At 44.8% G+C, this 25,264-nt stretch overlaps 1 long non-coding RNA gene across 1 annotated transcript; it reads left to right on the top strand.

Annotated features, from left to right (window-relative positions):
• Positions 1-1,130: 1,130 nt before the first annotated feature.
• LOC140492407 (uncharacterized) lies at positions 1,131-9,215 on the top strand. The gene is made up of 3 exons (XR_011963563.1): positions 1,131-1,272; positions 2,503-2,643; positions 9,106-9,215. It is a non-coding gene; the product is annotated as an uncharacterized lncRNA (long non-coding RNA).
• The last annotated feature ends 16,049 nt before the right edge of the window (positions 9,216-25,264 follow it).

The following is a 25,264-nucleotide window of genomic DNA, read 5'->3' as shown; positions in this document are numbered from 1 at the left end:
TTGCTTGTCTCCTTCTCACCCCAGCTCCATTGCTCCTGAAAGGTGTTGCCTTTAACTTGACAAATCTGAAACAGAATCCTTGATTCCGCGACTGACCCAGAATCTGGTTCAAGACTCACCCGTGATGGGACACATCCTCTCCATATTTACCCTGTCAAACCTCGATAGAATCCTGTATGTGTCAAAGAGATCACCTCTCATTCTTCCAAAGTCCAGTGAGTAGATTCCCAACTTATTCAGCCTTTGCTTACACGATAATCCCTTCAAAACAGGGATCATCCCAATAGATTTTTTTTGAAATGCCTCCAATAAACGATTCTATTTCGTTCACTAAAACGACCAAATCTGTTCACGTTACTCCAGATGTGGTCTGACTCGCCATTTGTTTAGTTGCCCTAAGGTATATACTCCCAACTCTTATATTGCAAACTCCTTGAAATAAGGGACAGCATTCCATTCCCCTTCCTGATTCCATGTTGTAACTGATGCTAGCTTTCTGTGTTTCCTGCTCAATTTCCCCCAGTCTCTTTGTGGTGCAGCTTTCTACAGTTTATCCCAAGTTATACTCCATTTGACAACTTGTTGCCCACGTTTCCTGTGAATATCTCTCTGTAAACTGTTTATAATCCTTTTGGAACTTTCCTGTTATGCCTTTTCTAGGAGATTTTCCCCCTCATTATTTGAAACATGTCCTGTGAGCACTGGGCAGTGGGAAGCATGCGCAGTTGCTATCTTTCAGGGATACTCTGTTTCATGACTGGGAGGAGCTTGTTGCCCATTGGTCAGAATGGAGACATCTTGCCCATCAAAGGTGCATGAGCCTTTCACCCCCCCCCCCCCCCATCTCTTATTGAGGAGGCACAGCGGCAGAATGGAAGGAAAGAAAAGGAAGCAAATCCTGCTCTCCATATCTCACTGAATCTTGGATCATTCTGTCCCATGTTCAGTCACATGAAGTCCCAAGGTGGAAACTCATAGAAACCCACATAGATTTGCCCTTGAAGTGCCTGCTAACCTCCACCAGGGGTAATGTGTACAGTCCTCCTGGGCCAGGAGGAGGGGATTGTATGAGTTTCAAACTTGAACTGACAGTGACGGATTTTATAAACTTGTATTTCAGGTAGATATTCAGATGGTAATCTCAGTCATTGTATCACCAAACTCTGACAGAATTACTCCATTCATCAGGACCTGGATATTCATATTGTGTGAGAGTATTGTGTTCCATATCAATACCATTTGCTGAATAAAAGTTCTCCTTTGAATCAAACTGTAAGTAATCTAATCTAAAAAACCATTCTCTCAATATATCTTCCCAAATCTTCAACATGTGTCCTGTTATCCTTGTATAATGAGCTGATGGGTGAAAGGTTTATTATTATAATGTGTAACCCCCCCCCCCCACAACAATATTAAAGAAAGTGAACATCCACCAGGATAAAGCACTAAACCTGAGTGGTTTCCCATCCACCACCTTCAGCATTCCCTGTCCCCACTCTCGAGGCACAGTGGCATCACTGTGTAAAAGATCCAGTCAGAATTGTCCTACCCGACCATAGGACTGCTCTCTCATTAGAGAGAGATATCTGGTAGTGGTTAACCTGAATCTTTACCACAGAGAAGGCAAGGGGAGAGGTTGAAAAGGAGAGTCCATTAATTGTGGATGGTTTTTCTTGATATGTATTAGCAACACACATGTCACGTGAACAATTAATGTTAAAAAAGCCCCACAAATTCTGCAACTAAAATCCCCCATTCCTTGAACCATCCTGGTAAATCTCCAGTGCCCCCTCTCAGGGACCCTGCCATCCTTCCCAATGTGTGGGCGATCTGTGGTTCACACAGACCCAGCTGCTCTGAACCCTGTGGGTGATAGCATAGAGCAACAGTTGCACTAAACCTCACTGTCTGGAAGAGAGTGAGAGACAGAAATCCAGAAGGCATTTAAAATCTATTTAGGAACACACTTGCAAGGCCAAGGCTGACAGGTCTATGGGCTCTGTGCTGGAAAATGGGATTAAAATAGTTAGCTGGGAGATTACAGCATAAACCCAATGGACCACAAAACCGTTTTCTGTCCTGTAGACCACAGACGCGTAATAAAGGAATATGACAAGCCACAATAGAAACCAGGTCAGAGAAGGTGATATTAGAATAGATGATACTTGATTGATTAATGTTTTTTGGAGGAAAATGTGACAGAGGTTAAGCGGGACATTGTGGAGCTCTGGGTGCAGGAATCTGAAATAGAAATGGGTTATCCTGAAGGCTGGAAGTAAAGAAAGGCACATCAGAGATTTGTGCGGGGGTACAAGATTAAAGATAGTGTGTTGAGACTGGAGGAGATTAGAGATTGGAGGATGTTGCAGAGATTGAGATGTCTTTGATGCAGAGATAGTGATAGTTCTGAGGCTAGAGAGGAATTATAGAGATAAGGATGAGTTGTTCCCTTTCCCAACCCGACCTCTTTACTGATAATGATTGTTTCTCTGTCCTCATCAGCCATTGCCTCCATAGACCTCCAACAATGAGACTACACAGACAGTATGTTCCTGTTAAGGCCAAGGCTGGGAGGCGTCGAGAATGCTGCATGACCTGCGAAATTGAGGCTCTGGTCAAGAAAATGAAGGAAGGATATAGCAGGTACAGACCCCACTGTGTTTATGTGAATCCCTAGAGGACTATAAGGGCAGTAGGAGAATACTCATGGGAAACCAGGAGGCAAAAAAGGGGACATGTGATAGCTTTGGGAAATAGGTTTAAGGAGAATCCAAAGAGATTCTACAAATACACTAAAAACAAAAGAATAACTAGGCAGAGAACAGCAACCCTCAATGATCAACAAGACTGTCTATGGAACAGCAGGAGGTGGGAGAGATTCTGTAAGTATTTCATGTCAGTTTTTACTGAAAGGGGATATGGAAGTTAGAGAAGTTGGAGAAATAAATAGTGATAACTTGGCCAGTGTACATATTACAGAGGAGGAGGTACTGGATGTCTTTAAATACATAAGAAAGGATAAATCCCTGGAATCTGATCAGGTGTATCCCAGAACATTGTGGGTAATTAGGGAAGCTTTTGCTGGGCCCCTCGCTGCGATATTTGTATCATCGATCGCCACAGGTGAGGTGCTGGAGGATGGGTGCCATTATTTGAGAAAGGTGGTAAGAAAAAGTCAGGGAACTATAGACCGGTGAGCCTGAAGTCAGTGGCAGAGAAGTTGTTACAAGGGATTCTCCGGGACAGGATTTACGTGTCATTGGAAAAGCAAGAAATGATTAGAGAGAGTCAGCATGGCTTTGTGCATTGAAATCATTAACTTGGACTTGAGAAAGACACAAGGTTTCACATAACACACTGGTTAGCAGGTTCAATACCATAGAATTCTGGCGGAACGAGCTGTTTGGATACAGAATTGGCTGGAAGGTCAAAGAGTCATAGATGGACAGCACAGAAACAGAGACCCGTCGGTCCAACCAGTACGTGCTGATCAGATATCCCAATGCAATCTAGTCCCACCTGTCAGCACCCGGCCCATATCCTTCCTATTCATATACACATGAAGATGCCTTTTCAATGTTGCAATCGTAATGGCCTCCACCACTTCCTCTGGCAGCTCATTCCATACACGTACCACCCTCTGTGTGGAAATGTTGTCTCTCAAGTCTCTTTAAAATAATTCCCCTCGTACCATAAACCTATGCCCTCTACTGATGGGATCCCCCAAGCCAGGGAAAAGTCTTTGTGTATTGATCCTATCCATGCACCTCATGTTTTTATATACATAGATAAGATCACCTCTCAGCCTCCGACGCTGCAGGGAAACTGCCCCAATCTATTCAACCTCTATTCAACCCCCCAGCCTAGCTCAAATCCTCCAATCCTGGCAACGTTCTTGGAAATGTTTCCTGAACCCTTTCAAGTTTCACAAAATCCTTCCAATAGGAGGGAGACCATATTTGTACGCAACGTTCCAAAAGTGGCCTAACCAATATCCTGTACAGCCACAACATGACCTCACAACCCCTGTACTCAATACTTTGTCCGATAAAGGAAAGCATACCAAATGCCGCCTTCACTATCCTATCTACCTGCACTCCAAGGTCTCTTTGTTCAGTAACACTCCTCAGGACCTTACCATTAAGTATATACGTCTTGCTAAGATTTGCTTTCCCAAAATGCCACTCCTCAGCCCATTCACCCATCTGATCAAGATCCCATTGTACTCTGAGGTAACCTTTTTCACTGTCCACTACACCTCCAGTTTTGGTGTCATCTCACTAACTATACCTCCTATGTTCACATCCAAGTCATTGATATAAATGATGAAAGGTCGTGGATCCAGCAGTGATCCTTGTAACACTCCACTCGTCACAGGCCTCCAGTTTGAAAAGCAACCCTCCATCACCACCCTCTGTCTTCTGCCTTTGAGCCAGTTCTGTATCCAAATGGTTAGATCTCCCTGTTTGCCATGAGCTCTAACCTTGCTGAGCAGTCAGTGTCATAGTGGAGGGTGCTTTTTGGACATGAAGCCTGTGATGAGCAATATGCTGTCAGGCTGGGTACTGGGTCCACTGCTTTTTGCCATTTATATAAATGATTTCTATGTGAATATAGGAGCTATGGTTAGTAGGTTTACAATAGACACCAAAATTGGAGGTGCAATGGATAGCAAAGTTACCCGAGAGTACAATGAGACTCCGATCAAATGGGCTGAGGAGTGGCAGATGCAGTTTAATTTAGATAAATGTGAGGTTCTACATTTTGGAAAAGCAAATCAGGGCAGGACTTCTACACTTAATGGGAAGGTCCTGGGGAGTGTTGCTGAACAAAGAGATCTTGGAGTGCAGGTTCATAATTCCTTGAAAGTGGAATCATAGATAGGCAGGGTAGTGAAGAAAGTGTTTAGTGTACTTGCCTTTATTGGTCTGTGCATTGAGTACAGGTGTTGTGACGTCAGTGTGCAGCTGTACAGGACATTCATTCAGCCACTTCTGGAATTCTGCTTTCAGTCCTGTTCTCCCCGCTATTGGAATGATATTGCGAAATTTGAAAGGATTCAGTAAAGATGCAAAGGTGTTGCCAGGGTTGAGGGATTGAGCTATAGGGAGAGGCTGAATAGACTGAGGCTGTTTTCACTGGAGAATCGGATGCTGAGAGGTGACCATAGAGGTTGATAAAATCGTTAAGGGCATGGATAGGGTAAACAGCCAGGGTCTTATTCCTGTTTAGGTGAGTCCAAAACTAGAAAGCACAGGCATGAGGGAAAAGATTGAAAAGGGATATTAAGGGCAAAGTTTCAAGCTGAACGTGGCACGTGTATGGAATGAGCTCCAGAGAAAGTGTGGAGGCTAATACAGTTACAACATTGAAAAGGCATCTCATTGGATATGTGATTGGGAAAGGTTTAGAAGGCTATGGGCCAAGGGCTGGCATATGGGACGAGATTAATTTAGGATATCTGGTCGGCATGGACAAATTGGACTGAAGGGTCTGTTTCTGTGCTGTACATCTCTATGACACTAATAAATTAAAATTAAGATGGGTTTCTCTTTTATGGAGAGTTAGCAGAAGGTCAGACAATTCTCCTTGGAGCTGAGAAGGTTAAGCAGTGATTTCCACCAGGAGTTGATTTGTTTCCAGTTTATTTCATTTAACGTGAGAAATTTTTAACGTCACAATTTTTAGTAACTATTTTCAGGTAACTGGCAAATAATGCAGAGGATAAATGTGAAGATTATTTTACTCACTAAGTTCTTAGCATCTGAAAAAGTTTAAAAGACAACTGGATGCAGATACAGTAGTTATTGTCAAAACAAATTTGAAATTTAACTTTTTTAAGGAAGGATTTGGAGGGCTATGTCCAAAGGGAGGTGAGTTGGGATAGACTGGCACCATCTCCAGAGGGGGAGAGTACAGCCCCAATGGGCTGAATAGCCCTCAGCCCATATATTCTGTGATACTGACCCATTCACTGTGAATGATGAAGCTCATCACAGGGCAGAGCCGTAGAGATGTACAGCATGAAAATAAACCCTTTGGTTAAACTGGTCCATGCTGACCAGATATCCCAACCTAATCAAGGCCCATTTGCCAACACTTGGCACATATCACGCTACACCCTTCCTGTTCATATACCTATCCAGATGCCAAATGGTTTAATTGTACCAACATCCTCCACTTCCTAACAGAAGATTCCATACACGCACCAACCTCGGTGGGAAAAAAAATTGCCCCTCAGATCCATTTTAAATTCTTCCCCTCTCATCTTAAACCTATGCCTTCTCATTCTGGACTGCCCGACCCCAGGGAAATGACCTTGTCTATTTATCCTATTTGTCTATTTATCCTCTCCATGCCCCTCATGGTTTTATAAACATCGATGAGGTCACCCCTCAGCCTTTGATGCACCTGGGAGGATCCCACCACTCATGTCACAATGGGGCCTGGCTGATTGACACAGCTTCAGACCAATAGGAGAGTTGGCGTGATCCTACAGCCAATGGGAGTGAATGAGGGGTGGGTCCAGCAGGCCAACACATGACAATCAGTTTTGCAGGCGCAGTGTCACTGTGAGGGGGGACTGAATGTGAAGGAGTGGGAGAGACAGCAGATACTGGGAGAGAGATTGAGTTAGTGTGGACTGGGAAGGTTGATAAACACTGTTTCAGTCTGCTGGACCTGAATTAGATACTCCGGGTAAATTAGAACCAAAAGAACTTCGGATGCTGTAAATCACACACAACAACCAGAAGGTGCTGGAAAAGCTCAGCAGATCTGGCAGCACCTGTGAAAAGAAATCAGTTCGCATTTTCGATCCAGTGACGCTTCCTCAGGAACTGATGTTACTAAGAAAAAAAGTCTGTTTTTATGCAGAAGGTAGGGGTTAAGGAGTAAATAATGTGGGGATAGAGTCCAAAGAGAGAGATAAGAGCAGTTGGACAAAGGAGTGAATAACGATCGGACGGGTGGGGGGGGGGGGGGTGGGAGGGTGAATAGCTGTTTATGGGGATTATTAGTGGCTCACCATAGGTAGTGTGTCATGGCAGGCTATGTAACAACATGGCCTGGTATGTGGGGTAGGGGGCAAAGACACTAGGACGTGGGAGAGTTCAGGGCCTAAAATTATTGAATTTGATGTTGAAGCCAGAGGGTTGCAGGGTCCCCGAGTGGAAGATGAGGTGTTGTTCTTCCAGCTTGTGTTAAAGTGTGATGCTGGAAAAGCACAGCAGGTCAGGCAGCATCCAAGGAGCAGGAGAATTGACGTATTCGGAATGTCAGCACTTCATCAGAAATGTGGGTGGTGGAATACGGCTGAGAGATAAATAGGGAGGGGGGTTTGGGGTTGGAGGGAAGGGAGCTAGGGAGGCAATAGGTGGTTGTAGATGGAGGGTAGTGGTGAGAGGGTGGAATAAATAATTGGAAAGGAAGATGGACAGGTGGGACTGTTCAAGAGGCCAGTGCCGAGTTGGAGGGTTGAATCTGAGATAAGTTGGGGGAGGGGATATAAGGAAACCTTCATGCCGTGTGGTTGAAAGTTCCCAAAGTGGAAGATGAGGTGTTCTTCCTCCAGATGTTGGGTGGCTTGGATTTGGGGATGGAGGACTTGCATGTCCTTGGCAGCGTGGTGGCGGAGGGAGTGGGGGGAAGCCGAAATGGTTGGCCACAGGGCGGTGGGGTTGGTTGGTGCATGTGTCCCAGAAATGTTCCCTGAAATATTCCACAATTTGGCGTCCCGAGAGCAAGGGACACACTAGGTGAGGTGTTTGGGTGGGCAGGGAAATCTCTGCTGGATGTGGGAGGATCCAGTGGTGCCTTGGATGGAGGTAAAGGGAAGGTTTGGGCACAGGTTTTCCACCTCTTGCAGTGGCAAGCGAAGGTGCCTGGAGTGGAGGGTGGGTTGGTGGGGACCGTGGATCTAACGTGGAAGTCACAGAAGGTATGGTCTCTGTGGAATGCTGAAAGGGGAGGGGAGGGAAATATATCTCAGGGGGTTGGATCTGATGGTGGAAAGAGCAGAGGATGAAGCGTTGTAGCTGGGTGGAAGGTGAGGATGGTGGAATTCCATCTTTGTTGCATTTGGAGGGGTGGGGTTCAAGGGCAGTGGTGTGGGAAGTGGAGGAGATACACTGGAGGGCATTGTTAACCACATGTGAGGGGAAATTGCAGTCCTTGAAATAGGAAGCCATTTGGTATGTTCTGAAGGGTTCTTCCAGCTTGCATCAAACTTCACTGGAACACTGCAGTCAGCATGAGACAGAGATGTTGGACAGGGAACAGTCTTGTGTGTTAAAGAGCAGGCAACTGGAAGCTCAGGGTCTTTTTTGCAGGCACAATGTAGATCATCAGCCACCATTTCCACCACTGCCACTGAGATGCTAGAAGGTTCCTGTCTCCTCCATTAACAGCTTTCCACCTTCCCACTCCTTTATCTTTCCAAATGTTCCTGTGTCTCTTTGGGCTCTGTCCTCACCTATTATTTACTCTTTATCCCCTATCTCCTGCAGTCCAAAGATCTGTAGGTTCGGTGAATTGGCCCAGCTAAGGTTCCTGTAGTGTTCAGGGATGTGCATTAGTTCGGGGGAAATAGAGAGTAATAGAGTAGGAGAATGGGTCTGGGTGGGATAAACTTCGGAGGGTGGGTGTGGAATTGTTGGGCCAAAGGGCCTGTTTCCTGAAGGGATTCTAATTTTCCCAGCTGTCATCGGTTCTGAGGAAGGGTCACTGGACCCGCGGTAACCCATGGTGTGTGCAGGAGGCGGAAAGGGGAAAGGGGAGAGTGGCAGCAGAAATCGGATGAAATGTATCAGTGTAGACTGGGAGGGTTTAGTTACACTCTGGGCAGGTCGTTAGTCTGAATTCGAAACTCTTGGTCCCAAGTTTGTTGCAAAGGGGAAGATGGCTTGGGCCTCAGGCGGTGCGAGGTCCTGGGTTATGGCCACCATCTTTATTTGGGGCAAGGAGAAAGAACGTGTCCTCTTCCTGGGTGGGGGCGGGGTGATTTGAAGAGGAGCATTTACACATCAAACACATACCAAGAGAAGTATTTACCTTCGCTGTTCATCTTGCACTGATTGAGCTTTGTTTTGTGAATTCAGTTTATAGGATATTAATTGAGAATAATTGAGACTGGGATCTCAATAAACAAGTTTCTACAGTCAGCGGAGTCATCAGGATCTGAATATCATTGGCATTTAACTGTGGAACGAGAAAGGTTTGTCTGTTCTGTCTGTGGGAAAATATCTTCAATATTTTTGTCAAGCCAAAAGCAGAACGATGTTCAAGTTCGTGGTTGGATCACCCTTGGGGTATGAGTTCAATTCTTAGCCCTGCAGCTGTGGAAGGAGGTATTGGCCTGAGAGAGAGAGCACAGATTTATCCAAATTACACCTCGTCTTTTTGCAGGAACTGTCAGATTTCGTCTCAATCATCCACTTTATAACGTTAATCTGTAAATTCCCTACTTCCAATTCACTCATTGAAATTTCTCATTGAATTTCCTTGTGGACTCAAATTCCAGCACCATTTCAGCTGGAATGTTCCAGATCCTGACAACTGTCTGTTCATTCAGAAACTGGTGAAGTCCATTTTGACTCTGGGGTTACAAAGGGCTGAATTGAAAGATGATTTGCTGTCCCTGAGCTCCCATTGTGTTGTATTGGAACAGTACAGGAGGCTGAGGGCAGTGTAGGTGTGAGCAGACAATGCAAATGCCCGGGCTACACTGTGATTGCTGTTTGGCTCAGAGAGAGTGTTTTGGAGTTGGGTGTAAATAGTGAGGTGAGACAGGGAGAAGGTGAAGCTGAAACTCCGTTTTCGTTCAGGCCTTTCAGAAATTCACAGTCCCAATGGGAATAGCCAATTTGTCAGTGATACCTGTGGAGTATTTCAGTTTTTAAAGTATGACATATCAGCTTAAGTAAAGATATTTTTTGTTATTATAATGGACATGTTTGAAGTGAAGGAAGGTTACTCACTCATTTAAATTCTCTTAATGGGAGTAACTAGATGAATGTAGAGAGACATTGTGACAGGAGCCCTCAGACCCGTGGTGTGCTCCTCTTGCACAATGTGGGAAATAAGGGCCGCTTCCAGTGTCCCTGACGGCTATTTGTGCAGGAAGGGTTCCCATCTGCAGCTACTGGGAAACTGCTTTTCCGAGCTGGAGCTGAGAGTGGACTCACTGTGGAGCATCTGCAATACTGAGAATGTTATGGACAGCACGTTTAGGGAGTTAGTCACACTGCAGGTGAGGGTTACACAGGCAGAAAGGGAATGGGTGAACATCAGATCTAGTAAAAGGCTCAGGAAGTGAGTACAGGAGTCCCCCGTTGTTATCCCCTTCTCATACAGATACTGTATACCGCTTGGGATTCTGTAAGGGCGGGAATGGGTGGGGTGGCTTGTTGGGAAATCAGCATCAGCCAGGTTCATGACACGACAGAGAGCTCTGCTGATCAGAACAAGAGGAATGAGAGTGGCAGGGCTATAGTGACAGGGGATTCAATAATCAGGGGTACAGCCTGGCACTTCTCTGCCCACAGACATGAATCCAGGATGGTATGTAATCTCCCTGGTGCCAAGATCCATGATATCATGGAGTGGCTGCAGGACATTCTGGAGCTGGAGGGTAAACAGCCTGTGGTCGTGCAACATACAGATACCAACGATATCGCTAAACAGAGGGATGAGGGCCTGAAAGCTGGACATAGGGAGAGCAGAGATGCATTAAAATGTAGCTCCTGAAATGTAATAATGTCAGACTTACTCCCAGTGCCATGTGCTAATGAGAGCAGGAATGAGAAGGTAGATCAGCTGGATGTGTGGCTGGAGAAATGCTGTACCAGAGAAGGGTTTTGATTCTTCAGGCACTGGGACTGTTTCTGGGTGGGACCTGTACCAGCCTGACCGGTTACCCCTGGGCAGAGCTGAGACAAATCTGGTGGGGGCTTTTGCCAGTTCTATTGGTGAGTTTGTAACTAGTCTGGCAGGGGGATGGGAACTAAAGTGTAGGCTTAGATGGGTCAGATTCAGGACAGGGAATGGGAGGTAGAACATTAGTGATGTAGTTAGCGGCTCAGAAAGCCAAAGGAAAGGAGGATTAAACGAAGATTGAGTCCCTCTTCATCCATCAGTCCTGACATCCCAGGAATGTGAGTCAACAAAATCTGGAGCTGTTTACATGTCTATGACTCTGTGCTTCAGAAAAATGGTGGAAATCTGCAATAAAAACAAAAAGTGCTGGAGATCCTCAGCAAGTCTGTCAGCATCTGAAATGGTGACAGATGCAGGAAACATTGCAGCCTTAAAGAAGTGTTCAGATGATCACACCAAGCACTACAATATCGATTACACGCTGAGTGCCAGAACGTGGGACTAGAATTAATAGGTGCTTGATGACCAGCATGAATACGATGGGGCTGGAAAGTTGACGTTTCGGGTCAGGGCTATTTATCAAGACTGACAAAGGGTCCCGACCCAAAACATCAACCTTCCTACTCCTCTGATGCTGTCTGACCTGCTGCACCTCCCCAGGTCCACATTGTACAGACTCTGACTTCCAGCATCTGCAGTCCTTAACTATCTTCACATCCCAGGACTCATCTGGTGATCCTCCTTTACACTCTCTCAATAACCAGGAGCGCCTTCCTTGGAAAAGGGGAACAAAGGTGTATGCAGTACTCCAGGTGTGGTCTCACCAAGGCCCTTCCAGAAAGAGATCCCTGCTCCCATCTTATCCATAATGGTCATCAAGCACACATGCCTGGTGTGATCATCTAAACACTTCTTCAAGGCTGCAATGTTTCCTGCATCTGTCACCATTTCAGATGCTGCCAGACCTGCTGAGGATCTCCAGCACTATCTGTTTTCTCTGTTATAGAGTATTGAAAGGGGGGATTTGCAGTTGAGAAATTCAAATTGAACTTCATGTTACTTGATAAGTGCCGATCTGAATATCATTGGCCTTTTCATCTGGAAGGAAAGGTTTGCATTCTGTCCGTGGGCCAATATTTCAAATCTCAGTGTGACTGGAAAAGTACTGAGACAGTGAAGTCCATGTTAGCGTGGGGACTGTGGAGAGAGACTTTCAAAAACCAATGAAATCTAAACAATCATGGAACATTTCCCTGGAAAAGGTAAGCCACAGATTGGTTTTGGATGAGGACAATTAACCATGAAACCAGAAAGACAAAAGGATTCCTGCATCATGGAAAAATCTATGAAAATGGGATTGTTGTCATGGAGTGAGTTATCAATCATTGATTGTAATCCATTGGCGTTGTCACATCGGTTCCAGTGCCGTGGGGAAACACAGGAAATGTGATGAGTGCAGTGTAGGTTTCAGTTATTCAACTGGAAAGGTGAAGAAGAAATTTACAAGGATGATGCCAGGTCTCAGGGGTCTGAGTTACAGGGAGAGGTTGGACAAGTGAGGACTTTTTTGTTTCGAACAGAGGAAACTGCGGGGGAATATTTTATTGAAGTGTATAAGACCATGAGGGGCATGGGTAAGGTGAATGCACTCGGTCTTTTTTGCAGGGTCTCAAGGATTGGAGGGCATCCGGTTAAAGTTAGAGGAGAATGAATACATGGGAACCTGGGGCAACTGTTCTACACAAAGGTGGTATGCATATGGAATGAGCTGCCAGTGGAAGTGGTTGAGGTGGGTATATTAACAACAAGTAAAAGACATTTGGACAAATACATGGATAGGAAAGTTTCAGAAGCAGATGGACCAAATGCAGGGAAATGGGGTTAGTGTGGATGGACATTCTGATTGGCATGGGCCAGTTTGGGCCAAAGGGCCTGTCTCTGCTGCAGGACGTTATAACTCTAAGTGCATGCGCTATTTCTCCCCCTAACTCTGTTGGTATCCTGGGATGTATTCCATCGGGGCAAGGAGACTTGTTTACCATTAGCTTGCCCAGCTCTAACTCTTTCGTGATAATGGTTGTTTCTTGGTCTTCACCTTCCTCAGTCTCCTTATCAATTATTGGCATATTCTTCGTATCCTCCACTATGAAGACTGACTGTTGTGTACTCATATTCCTAAACCCTGCTGGATAGGAATAACTGGACACCGAACTCTGAGAGGTCCTCTTTGAGTCTTTATTGATGAGACACGGCAGCTCCCTGGATAGTGTACATGCAAAACGCCTTCAGGCAGCATTAGGTAACTCCCCGCCTGTCTGATGTATGGCTCCCCTTCTTATACCTTTTGTGGTTTGTGACTTTGAATACAGACTGTCTCTCAATATTATCTCCATGGCAACGGCAGTTCAAAAGTCTAGTTCAGTTCAGCACGTTGTGGTTAAATCACATACCCCTCCCCCACACCCCCGTGGCTCCTTCAAGTACCTGACAGGCACTTCAGTTTCAGTGGGTCTGTCTATCGGGATGCTGATGTGGAGGAGCTGAGGTTGGGGTGGGGTGGACAAAGTTAAAAACCACACATCACCAGGTTATAGTCCGACAGGTTTATTTGGAAGTACAAGCTTTTGGGGTGTGCTGTGATTTTTAACTTGATCAGGATTATCTGTATGATAACAGTTACGTGCTTCAATAATTACAGAGGCCATATGTTTTCCACACAATAGGTTTCCCTCTAGCAGGGTAAACTGCTATTCTGTCCCTGGGGATAGCTACTCATCACTTTTTATCCCCCATTCCATCATGCTTCCTGTTGAGCTTTGAAGATTTTCCAATCTCTGAATTTATCCTTGGTCTTTGCCAATTTGTATGCCTTTTACTTCGATTTCATAGACTCCCTTATTGCCTTGGACATGGCAGATTACTCCTTTTCCTACAGTCCTTCCTTTTCACTGATATATACTTTTGCTGAGAAATATGAAAAATTACTTTGATATTCCTCCACTGTCCATCAACTGTCCCACAGTAAAGTCTTTGCTTCCAGTCTGCATTAGCCAACTCCTGCCTCATCCTATTGTAGTCTTCTTTGTTTCAGCACAGAATCTTGGGATTGGATTTAATCTTCCCGCTTTCCATCTGTGTTCTAAATTCACCCAGATTAATGACAAGTCTTTTTATCAGATTACGAGGGAAGGCGATGTTTCCTGGGTGTTTTGGTTTCATTGTCAGTGATCTTGGCTTTGTAACAAAGTGCAGGATAGATATTCACAACAGAGTATTCTGGACGATGTGAATGTACTACACAGTCTAAAACCATAAATCACTGTCACCCCTCAGTTTAAAATTGCAAAATCATTATCTCCTACACCCTTCCTCACTCCCTAAGTTTGGAACGCTAATCCACCTGACTATCCTGCTGTTTCTGAAAATCTCCTTTGGTGAAGGTGGTGAGTTTTGGATTCATCTTTCCAGTTATTACCGTAAGAAGATAAACACTGGGTACAGGGGAGGCAATGCAGCCCGTCGAAACAGCTCCACCATTTAATACGGTGATGATTGAGCTGACCTTGGTCTCAGCTGGATTTTCCCGCCTGCTCTCTCTCACACTTCAACTCATTGCAAATTAAAAATCTGTATCTCTTCATTAAATTGGCTCATGTCTTGGCATCCACTGCATTTTGAAATTCCACAGATTCACAACACAGTGAGATAGGTACATTCTTCCTCATGAGAATAGAATAGAGTCCCTACAGTGCAGAAACAGAGTATTCATCCATCGATTCCACACCAACCCTATGATGAGCATCCCATTCAGACCCACCCATTCCCTGTAACCCTGCATTTCCCGTGGCTAATTGCCTAACCAGCACATGCATGGACCCTGTGAGCAATTTGGCATGACCAATCCACCTAACCTGCACATCTTTGGACTGTGGGAGGAAACTGGAGCACCGAACAAAACCATGCAGACACGGGGAGAATGTGTAAACTCCACACAGTTGCCTAACGCTGGAATCAAACCCGGGTCTCTGAAGCTGTGAGGCAGCAGTGCTAGCCACTGAGCCACCTCTGCGTAAAATCTGCTGCCCATTATTAACCTCCCCACCCCGCAATTGGCTGAATGTATATTCCTTACGTCAGAAATCGAGGTGTCTAAGTGGATGTCTTAGTCAATCCCCGTGACAGCCCACATGTCCTGTGTGTCTGAATAGATATCCTATACACAACATCCTCCAGCTCACACTTTTTTTCACTTTCCAGGGACAGGTCTCCAGAGGCTTCATGGGGACGACAATTCCCACAGTCCCTGAGGCAGGGACCACACGTGTGTGGGGAAACCCAGCACTGTAGACGTACAGAATGTGGGCAGGTTTTGAAGCATGTTATTTGGAGTAACTAGCGGAAAGCATTTCACACTGTGATTGGCAGGAAAAGGGACGCATCTGTCTATAGTATTGATCAGTTGGTGGGGGGGGCGGTCAAAGTGTCACTACGCCCAGATGGGACCAAGTTCCATTCGCAACTTGTCATAACACTGGGAATGGACCAATGGGAAACAAGGAAGAATCTGACCCATTCTCCCAGACTGAAGGTTCCTGTTCTGTCCAGGATCTGCCACCTCGCTTTCTGTTTCCTTTTGTTTCATTCTGCTGTTACATTATTGACTTGCAGCAACTTAAGGGAAAGGAAGTGAACCCAGAAAGGGTGCAGACTCTAACCAGGGACGGGGAAGTGGTGGCAAGGATCTGTTTATCAGTAACACCATGAGAATGGGGAGGGTGTACATTAGGGGGCAGTAGAGTCAGAATGGTGGGAGAGAGTAAGTGGGCTGGAGGGTTACAGCTTTGGGGGAAGAAAGGGGAAAAAGATATTCCAGAGAAACTAGAATTGTCTGTTCTGAATTTCTAATATGTACATATTCTTTTTATGCAGGGTGCTAGATAGTTAAGATTTGCAGACTGAAATCTCAAAATCAGGTGCAGATTGTGATTACTTTGACCAGCATTTGATGAACCAAAGATGGAGAATCACTGGGCCAAAATCCTGCAACACTCGCTCTCCCAGCATTGTTGGTCTATCTGTGACAAATGGACTGTGAATGGTACAAGACAGCAGCTCACTACCATCTTCTAAAGGGTAACGAGAGATGGGGAATAAATGCTGGCTGAGCCAGTGATGCCCATATCCTGGAAACGGTTTCTATCTCCCGTTGCTGAAACCCAGTTGATGTTACTGTAGGATGATGAGGGACGCTGAGTGCATCCTCCAGGAGGCAGCACCATCACATTACCCCCGCCTACACCCACACAGTAACACAGCAACGCCACTGGAACAAAAGGCAGTGAAGCCAAAGGAGGACTTAGATATAGTTCTTCAAGGTAAAGTCATGAAAAGGGGATTGGAACACAGCAGGAACAGGAGACTGAGCTGGATGGTCAGCTGTTTCCCATTGAATGGTGGGGCAGGATTGAAAGGCCGAATGGCCTCCTGCTGCTGCTATCTCCCAGGTATGTATATAACCACAGAGCCCGGGTAGGAAGGAGTAGGCAGGGATTCTCCAGGAGATTGCACTTCCACAACAGTTTTCAGTGAGGGATGGTTTGATGGATTTTGTTTACCGTTTATCTTTAACACAAGGTTTCTAAATTTTGGCTTTAAAATGTTGCAAAAGCTTTTTGCACAGCAAATAAAATTAAAGAAAATAACGTAAACTGTCTGAATATAACAGTTTTAAAGCTTTCAACCTCCTGTAAAACAAAATCCTGTCTATTCCCAGACACCATCTCTTTCCAGCTACTCAAACTCCAGGGAAATATTCCCTCCCTGTCTGAACCTTTGGTTTGATTTAACTGCTTTTCAGTTCTCGTTCTGTGAGCTGTGAAGCGTTCTTTTTCCCCATTTCTCTGACCCAGAAATGTGATCACAGCAACCTTCCCACCATCAAAATTATCATTATAGGTTAACCAAAAGCAAAATGGCATAATCTCCAGCAGTGCAAAAGTGAGGGCTGCAGATGCTGGAAACCAGAGCCTAGATTTGGGTGGTGCTGGAAAAGGCCTCTCGCCAAAACGTTGATTTTCCAGCTCCTCGGATCCTGCCTGACCTGCTATGCTTTTCCAGCACCACTCTAATCTAGACATATAATCAAGAGCAGTAAACCATTTGTGTAACCAATTGAATATTTCCAAACAAAGCCCATTACAGGCCAAACAAACCATGACAAGGGACAGAGTGAGAAGGGACTAAATCAAAGTAGAGTTGTGGGGAGGGGGCAGGGGTGGAGATAAAGTACTGTATCCCCTGCGGTGCCCACCTCTATCTAAAGGCATCGAGAGCATTGATCCACACTACATGCTCCTTCTCCAAGGACACCCTGCTGTGTAGCCTTTATCCTCAATCATAGAATAAAATCCCGACAGTGTGGAAGGAGAGCATTGGCCCATCAGACCCCACCGACCATCAAAAAAACATCACGCCCAGAGCACTCTATCACTGTAACACTGCATTTCCCATGGCTGATCCACCTAGTCTGCACAATCCTGGATACTGTGGACAATTTAGCACGACTGATACACCTAACCTGCACATCTTTGGGCTGTGGGAGGAAACCAGAGCACCTGGAGGGAACCCTCACTATAATGGGGAGAATGTGGGAACTTCACGCAGGGCGTTGGACAAGGCTGGACTCCAACCTTGTACCTGGTGCTGTGAAGCACCTGTGCTACAATCACAATTTAAATCAAAACAGATGATCCCTGCTCCTTGTCACATTGCTGTTTGTGGAGACTTACTGCTCAGAGAGACAACCTGAGGTTCAGAAATTGGCAATGTAAGTTCAATCACCTCCAGCCCAGTTAATGTGGTTTACAGCAACATCAATACTCCAACAGTGTCATCATGTACAAGGTCCACTCCTGACTCTGATGGACAGTAACATCAGAATCAGAGTCCTGCAGTCCACATGGAGCAGGGGGATGACCACTTCCCTGTGAGCCCTCACTGGGCTCTCAATCGGGTTGAAGATGCAGCAAATCCCTTGTCACATAGAGGGGTGAACAGCTCCTACCCAGTGTGAACCCGCTGGGGTCTTGGGGGCAGGATAAATCACTGAATCCCTTCTCCCACACTAAGCATCTGAATGGCCTCTCCTCTGGTGGGCTCCTTGAGGTCTCAGCAGGAGGGATGAATCACTGAATCCTCTCTCACACACTGACCATCTGAATGTCCTCTCCCCCTGTGTGGGCTCACTGGGGACTCTGCAGGTGCTGCATTTGAGTGAATCTCCCCCCACACTGGGAACAAGTGAATGACCTTTCCCCAGAGTGAGCTCGCTGGTGTTTAAGCAGGTCAGAGGACTGAGTGAATCCTTTCCCACACACTGAGCAGGCGAATGGCCTCTCCCCAGTTGGAATGCACTACTGTCTCCACTGGTGAGAGATTTGAATGAATCCTTTCTCACACATGGAGCAGGTGAAGGGTCTAAATCCACTGTGCCATCTCTGGTGCCTCAGCAGATTGTAAAATCGAGTAAATCCCTTCCCATATGTGTGGCAGGTAAACGGCCTCTCCGCAGTGTGACTGTGTCGGTGGGTGTCCCACTGGGTGGGGTAAGTGAATTCCTAATTCTAATTGAATATGTCCTCCTGTTTTCTCGTTTGTTATTGACAATCTCATTCCCCTCGCACCACAGCCTGTTCCAGTGTTACAGAAACAACAGAATGGTCAGCTACAGCTGGTCACCTGACTGATCACTGGACACGAACGGTTCACTCTCCACAGATGCTGCCAGACCTACTGAATTTTTCTAGCAATTTCTGATTTTCCAGCATTTGCAGATGTTTAGTTTTCCAATACTCATCTTGTGTGTTACAGAGGAGTTTATTGATGAAATTAGATGGTTTTGAAAGTTGTATGTTAGATCACACATCAGCTATGATCATCATGAATGGCAGAGCAGAGTTGAGGGGCTGAAATAGCCTCCTCCTGTTCCAATCAAAGTTATCCATCGGCAGCTTGTGGTAACATTTCCTCTCACTGCTCACTTCACCTCCATGTCGAACACACTGTTACTGACTGAACAAACCTCCTGTGTTTGAACTAAACCTGCTCAGGTTCAGTGGCTCCCTCTCCTACCACCCGGGTTTAACTCTCATCATGGAATGCTGTTTTGTATTACTGCAGGAATGCCCACAAGGACTAATCCTGGATGTTCAAAGTTTGGGAGAAGATTTATAGCTCGGGTGCTCGTTGTTGTGGTTCTGTTCGCCGAGCTGGGAATTTGTCTTGCAAACGTTTCGTCCCCTGTCGAGGTGACCTCCTCAGTGCTTGGGAGCCTCCTGTGAAGCGCTTCTGTGCTGTTTCCTCCTGCATTTATAGTGGCCTGTCTCTGCCGCTTCCGGTTGTCAGTTCCAGCTGTGCGCTGTAGTGGCCGGTATAGTGGGTCCAGGTCGATGTGTTTATTGATAGAGTCTGTGGATGAATGCCATGCCTCTAGAAATTCCCTGGCTGTTCTCTGTTTGGCTTGCCCTATAATGGTGGTGTTGTCCCAGTCGAATTCATGTTGCTTGTCATCTGTGTGTGTGTCGACTAAGGATAGCTGGTCGTGTCGTTCGTGGCTAATTGGTGTTCATGGATACGGATCGTTAGCTGTCTTCCTGTTTGTCCTATGTAGTGTATTGTGCAGTCCTTGCATGGGATTTTGTACACTACATTGGTTTTGCATGCAAGGACTGCACAAAACACTACGTAGGACAAACAGGAAGACAGCTAACGATCCGTATACATGAACACCAATTAGCCACGAACAACACGACCAGCTATCCTTAGTAGACACACACACAGATGACAAGCAACATGAATTCGACTGGGACAACACCACCATTATCGGGCAAGCCAAACAGAGAACAGCCAGCGAATTCCAAGAGGCATGGCATTCATCCACAGACTCTATCAACAAACACATCGACCTGGACCCAATATACCGGCCACTAGAGCGGACAGCTGGAACTGACAACCGGAAGTGGCAGAGACAGGCCACTATAAATGGCGGAGGAAACGGCACAGAAGCGCTTCACAGGATGCTCCCAAGCACTGAGGATGTCACCTAGACAGGGGACGAAACGTTTGCAAGACAAATTCCCAGCTCGGCGAACAGAACCACAACAACTAATCCTGGAGTCTGTATCCCCTGGGATCCGCAATCACCATTTATTTCCTTCTTCCTCTCATTCTGGTGATTGAACTCTCAGTTTCAATCCATTCTCCTGTCATTCTCTTCAACATGTCCATGTGGGTGGACGAGGGGCAGCTGGGATTTAATGAAGGGAAGTGGGGATTAGGCAGAAGCACGAGGAGAGGCGACAGCAATGACAGTTCTCATTGTAAGGGCAGAGTTTCCCCATGACCTAGTGAGTGGTGAGGCACCTGAGTTTGTGGGGAAGGCAGATTCAATCAGGGATTTGGTCAGACACTCAGACATTGACCTGTCCATCTGAGTGTTAACTCAGACAGACAGACAGAAAGATGCACATTAAAATTCAACTTTGATGATCTGGGGCAATGAAACATGCTTCCAATCCAATGATTGCAACCTCAAATCTCTGAAAACACAGGCGCAAAACCTTCTACTTGTACCACGCTGTCTCTGAGCCTCCTCTTGAGAAAATAGTTTTGAGCTGTTCAGCCTTTTCTGGTGATTATAACCGCTATGTTCCTGTAAGATTTGTGACTGAACCTTTATTTTCCTTCCTTGTGAGTGATGAAAGGAGCAGAAACAGTTCCTGACCTGTGAGGGGTTTCGTTTGGAGTATTTATATTTACAAATCCATTCCCACCCTCACATGGTGTGAAATTGATGTAAAACTGAAGGGAAGGAGTGAGTTAGCACCCACAGAATCATATGTATCTGAGTTGAATGAACCTGGCATGAGGAAAATGGGACAACAATCACAAATAGTTAGAATCACAGAATCCCATAGGTGCAGACAGAGTCTATTTGGTCCATCGAGTCTGCAATGACCTGCTCACCCACCCTATCCCCATACTCCACATTAACCATGGCTAGCCCAACCCACATAAATTGCACACTGCAGCCATGTTAGCATGGCCAATCCAGTAACGTTACACATCTGTGGGAGGGTCACAAATTACATCCAAATGCTCGGAATTGTGGATGAAGGCTCACAAATATTTGACTCTGACACAAGTGCTCTGCTTTTCAAAATAAAATCTGGGGGAAACTGCAACCGGAAAGATTTCTGATTATCTCAGGAGGAAGAGAATTCAAAACTCGCGCCATTGACTCAGGGGGCGCAGTGATAGTTACAGAGATCTAGGAACCATCAGAAATGTGACAGGTTGTGAGCAAGGTGGAGATGAGACAAGGACATAAAGACACTCTGTCACACGGGGGAAGGCAGGAGAGATTAAATAGCAGAAATGATCGTCCCGTAAGGCCATGGGGAATAGAGTTAGGGCTGGGAAAGAAACAAGGGAACAAGGTGTGCAGCTGTCAAAGAAATATGTTAAAAACAGATTATAAAAGCATAGAGGGCAGAGTACAGTCTGAAATTGTTGCTCTCAATGGTGAGTACAAAAAGCTGTAAAGCCTGGGGAGTTTACAGCCTACACATACTCCGGATTGGCCAAGTGGCCTCGATCTGTGCTGTAACTTTCTGATAATTTTTTTTCTGACATTTGTAGTTAAAGTCTGATGACGCTAGTAACTTTTCAAATTGGACTGGAGTTTAATATTCTGGAGCAGTATCAAATAAATCACATTGATCACATTCTGCAGATCTTAGTCCTTTACCCTGCATGTTCCAGCATTTCAGTTACATACATGTCCTCTGCCGGTGGGACAGGACATACAGGCATGGTGACGATGGTGTCTAAGTCATTGTAAGCTATGATTCTGTGCGTATGACTGTGTCAGCTTGTTGCTTGACTCGTCTGCGTCCCAGCTCACCCAATAAGATGTTAGCAGGGCGAGACACTACAGTTGGAGCTCCTCTGCGCGCCAATTCCTTTCATTTCTCCTTTTTAAAAATTTCTTTCTCCCTCATTCTCCATTTTGCCAACTCTGACACAAGTGTCTCAACATTGAATCATGACAATTTTTTTTTAAAAGAACATGTCTCTACAAGAAAACCAATGGAGGAAAGTATATTATTCTTGCATCAACTGCATTTTGAAACAAAAACAATCCTGTTCAATAAACACTCTCATTTTTTTCCCTTCAATTCTATCAAACGAGCTATTATATTTGATCCCTCAGTTTACCGATCTTAATAAATATCCAATCAATTTCAGAGCAACATGCTTAAAAAGTATTGAACCAACGTATCTGTTTAGGTTTTAGCATTAGTTATTAAGTCATTACCATTACAATAATTGCATAATAATTGGTCTGGGTAACAAGTATACTGAGGTTCACAATTTAATTTATTGACTGTTTGAAAAATGGTACAGTATATCCTTTTTTCAGGATTCTAACAGTCTCTGGCACTGAGGCAGCAGTGCTAACCACTGTGCCACCGGATGTCAGTTATGAGGGATCTATGGACGTTAAATTAAATAATTTGCATGACAATAAGTATTATATAGTTATAAGAATCAATTATTTCTGATGCAACACGCACTGTTAAAAATATGACTTTTGCCCATTTGAATGATCTGTGTTATCCCAGCCTTATAAATTTAGAAAAACCTAATTACTTTTCCCTGCAACAATTCCTGTTCATTTTTGCAGATAACACAGTCAAATAGCAAGATGAAATTTATCATTATTCATAAGTATGCTCATACAATTTTGAAAATCTATGTGTTGCTAATATATAAATGTTCATTTCCGTCCATAGAATATAGAACAGTACAGCACAGTACAGGCCCTTTGGTCACGATGTCGTTACGACCTTTTATCCTCCTCTAAGATCAAAGTAACCAACATGCCCTTCATTTACTATCATTCATGTGCCTATCCAAGAATCGCTTCGATGTCCCTGATGGATCTGAATCTACTATCACCACTGGCAGTGCATTCCATGCACCCACCATTACCTATAAAGAAACTATCTCTGACATCTCCCCACAACTTCCCCCATTCACCTTAAAATTATGCCATTTTGTGGGGAAAAGTCTTTCATTATCCACTCTATCTATGCCTCTCATCATCTTACACAAAGCTATCAAGTAAACTCTCATCCTCTTTCACGGCAATGATCAAAGCCCCAGCTTCCTCAACCTTTCTTCTTAAGACATGCCTTCCAGTCCAGGCAACATCTTGATAAATCTCATCTACACCTTCTCTAAAGCATCCGCATCCAATGTGTAATGAGGTGATCAGAACCGACCACAATATTCCAAGTGTAGTCTCACCAGGGATCCATAGAGGTGCAGCATAACCTGATGGCTCTTAAACTCAATCTCCCTGCTAATGAAAGCCGACACACCATGCACCGTCTTAATAACCCTATCACCTTTTTTTTAGATTAGATTAGATTACTTACAGTGTGGAAACAGGCCCTTTGGCCCAACAAGCGCAACCCACCCATGCCCCTACATTTACCCCTTACCTAACACTATGGGCAATTTAGCATGGCCAATTCACCTGACGTGCACATTTTTGGACTGTGGGAGGAAACCGGAGCACCTGGAGGAAACCCACGCAGACACTGGGAGAATGTGCAAACTCCACACAGTCAGTCGCCTGAGGCGGGAAATGAACCTGGGTCTCTGGCGCTGTGAGGCAGCAGTGCTAACCACTGTGCCACCGGATGTCAGTTATGAGGGATCTATGGACGTTAACCCCACGATCCCACTGTTCCACAAAATTGTCAAGAATCTTGCATTTAATCTCAAAATATGCATTCAAATTTCAATTTCAAAAATGAATAACTTCATATTTTCCCAGGTTGAACTCCATCTGCCACTTCTCAGCCCAGCTCTGCATCCTGTCAATGTCCTCTAGCAACCTACAAAAGTCCACCACACTATCCACAACTCCAACAGCCCTCGTGTCATTGGCAAACCTCCTAACTCACCCTTCCACTTCATCATCCAAGTCATTTGTAAAAATCACAAAAGAGCAGAAGTCCCAGAACTAATCCCTTCAGAATACCATTGGTCACCGTGCTCCAAGCTGAAAACTATCTATGTAATCTCACTCTGTATTCTATGGGCCAGCAAATTTATTATCTAACCAGGCAGGTTTTCCTGTATCCCATGCCTCATTACTTTCTAAATGAGCCTACCATAGGGAACCTTATCAAACACCTTGCTAAAATCCATATACACCACATCCACTACTCTGTCCTCAAATAATTCAATGAGGCTTGTGAGGCATAACCTGCCACTCATAAAGCCATGCTGACCATCTCTAATCAATCTATACTTTTCCAAATAATCATCAATCCTGTCTCTCAGAATCCTCTCCAATAATTTGCCCACAACTGATGTAAGACTGACTCATCGATGATTCCCAGGATTATCTCAATTGCCTTTCTTGAATAAGGGAATAACATTTGCCACCCTCCAATCATCTGGTATGACTCTAGTGGAGAGTGAGGATGCAAAGATCATTGCCAAAACACAGTAATCTCTTGCCTCCCTTCCCATAACAACCTAAGTTATATCCTTTCTGGCCCAGGGGACATATCTATCCCCATGACTTATCAATATTTTCATCACATTCTCAGACTTAACATCGACCTGTTCGACCATATCAGCCTGTTTCACGCTGTCCTCACAAAGAACAACGTCCCACTCACTCGTGAATACTGAAGCAAAGTACTCATTAAGGACCTCCCCTACCCTCTCAGACTCCTGGCACAAGCTTGCTTCACAAGAAGGGATAGAAATGTGGAATTACGCCTCAGCACTGAATTAATGTAAAGATATTGCAGTGTACAATCACACGTTTACTTTGAATATTGAACTATATTTTAACTGAGAAAACACAGTTGAATTGATTTGATTATATTTCACTTCATGCTAACGTTTATTGTATTTCGAACCACAATAAGAGTTTCATTTTTACATATATAAATCTTACTTAAAATTCATCGCATGGTTATGTACAGAAACTAGAAACTAGACTGCTTGTTCCTTCCTTTTTCAATGACTGTTCATTTTGAATTTGTGAAAGTTGTACATTGTTGAAAGGAAGGGAAATTGTCTTCAGCTGAATATTCACATTGAATGACTGATGCATTTTTAAATCAAAGTACAATGATCAAGCAGTTTTGTCAATTTGTCTTTCCAAGAATTGTCATGAGATTCCTGTGTATTTAAGACTATCATTCATTTATTCTATTGTTATTGCAAAATATTGCTTAATTTCCAGTCCATTACACACAGAAACTACCTAATTAATTCCCATTCAAATTACAACAAT

The sequence above is a fragment of the Chiloscyllium punctatum genome, chromosome 21, assembly GCF_047496795.1.
Source record: "Chiloscyllium punctatum isolate Juve2018m chromosome 21, sChiPun1.3, whole genome shotgun sequence".
NCBI lineage: Eukaryota > Metazoa > Chordata > Chondrichthyes > Orectolobiformes > Hemiscylliidae > Chiloscyllium > Chiloscyllium punctatum.
This window is presented reverse-complemented; position numbering and strand designations above follow the sequence as displayed.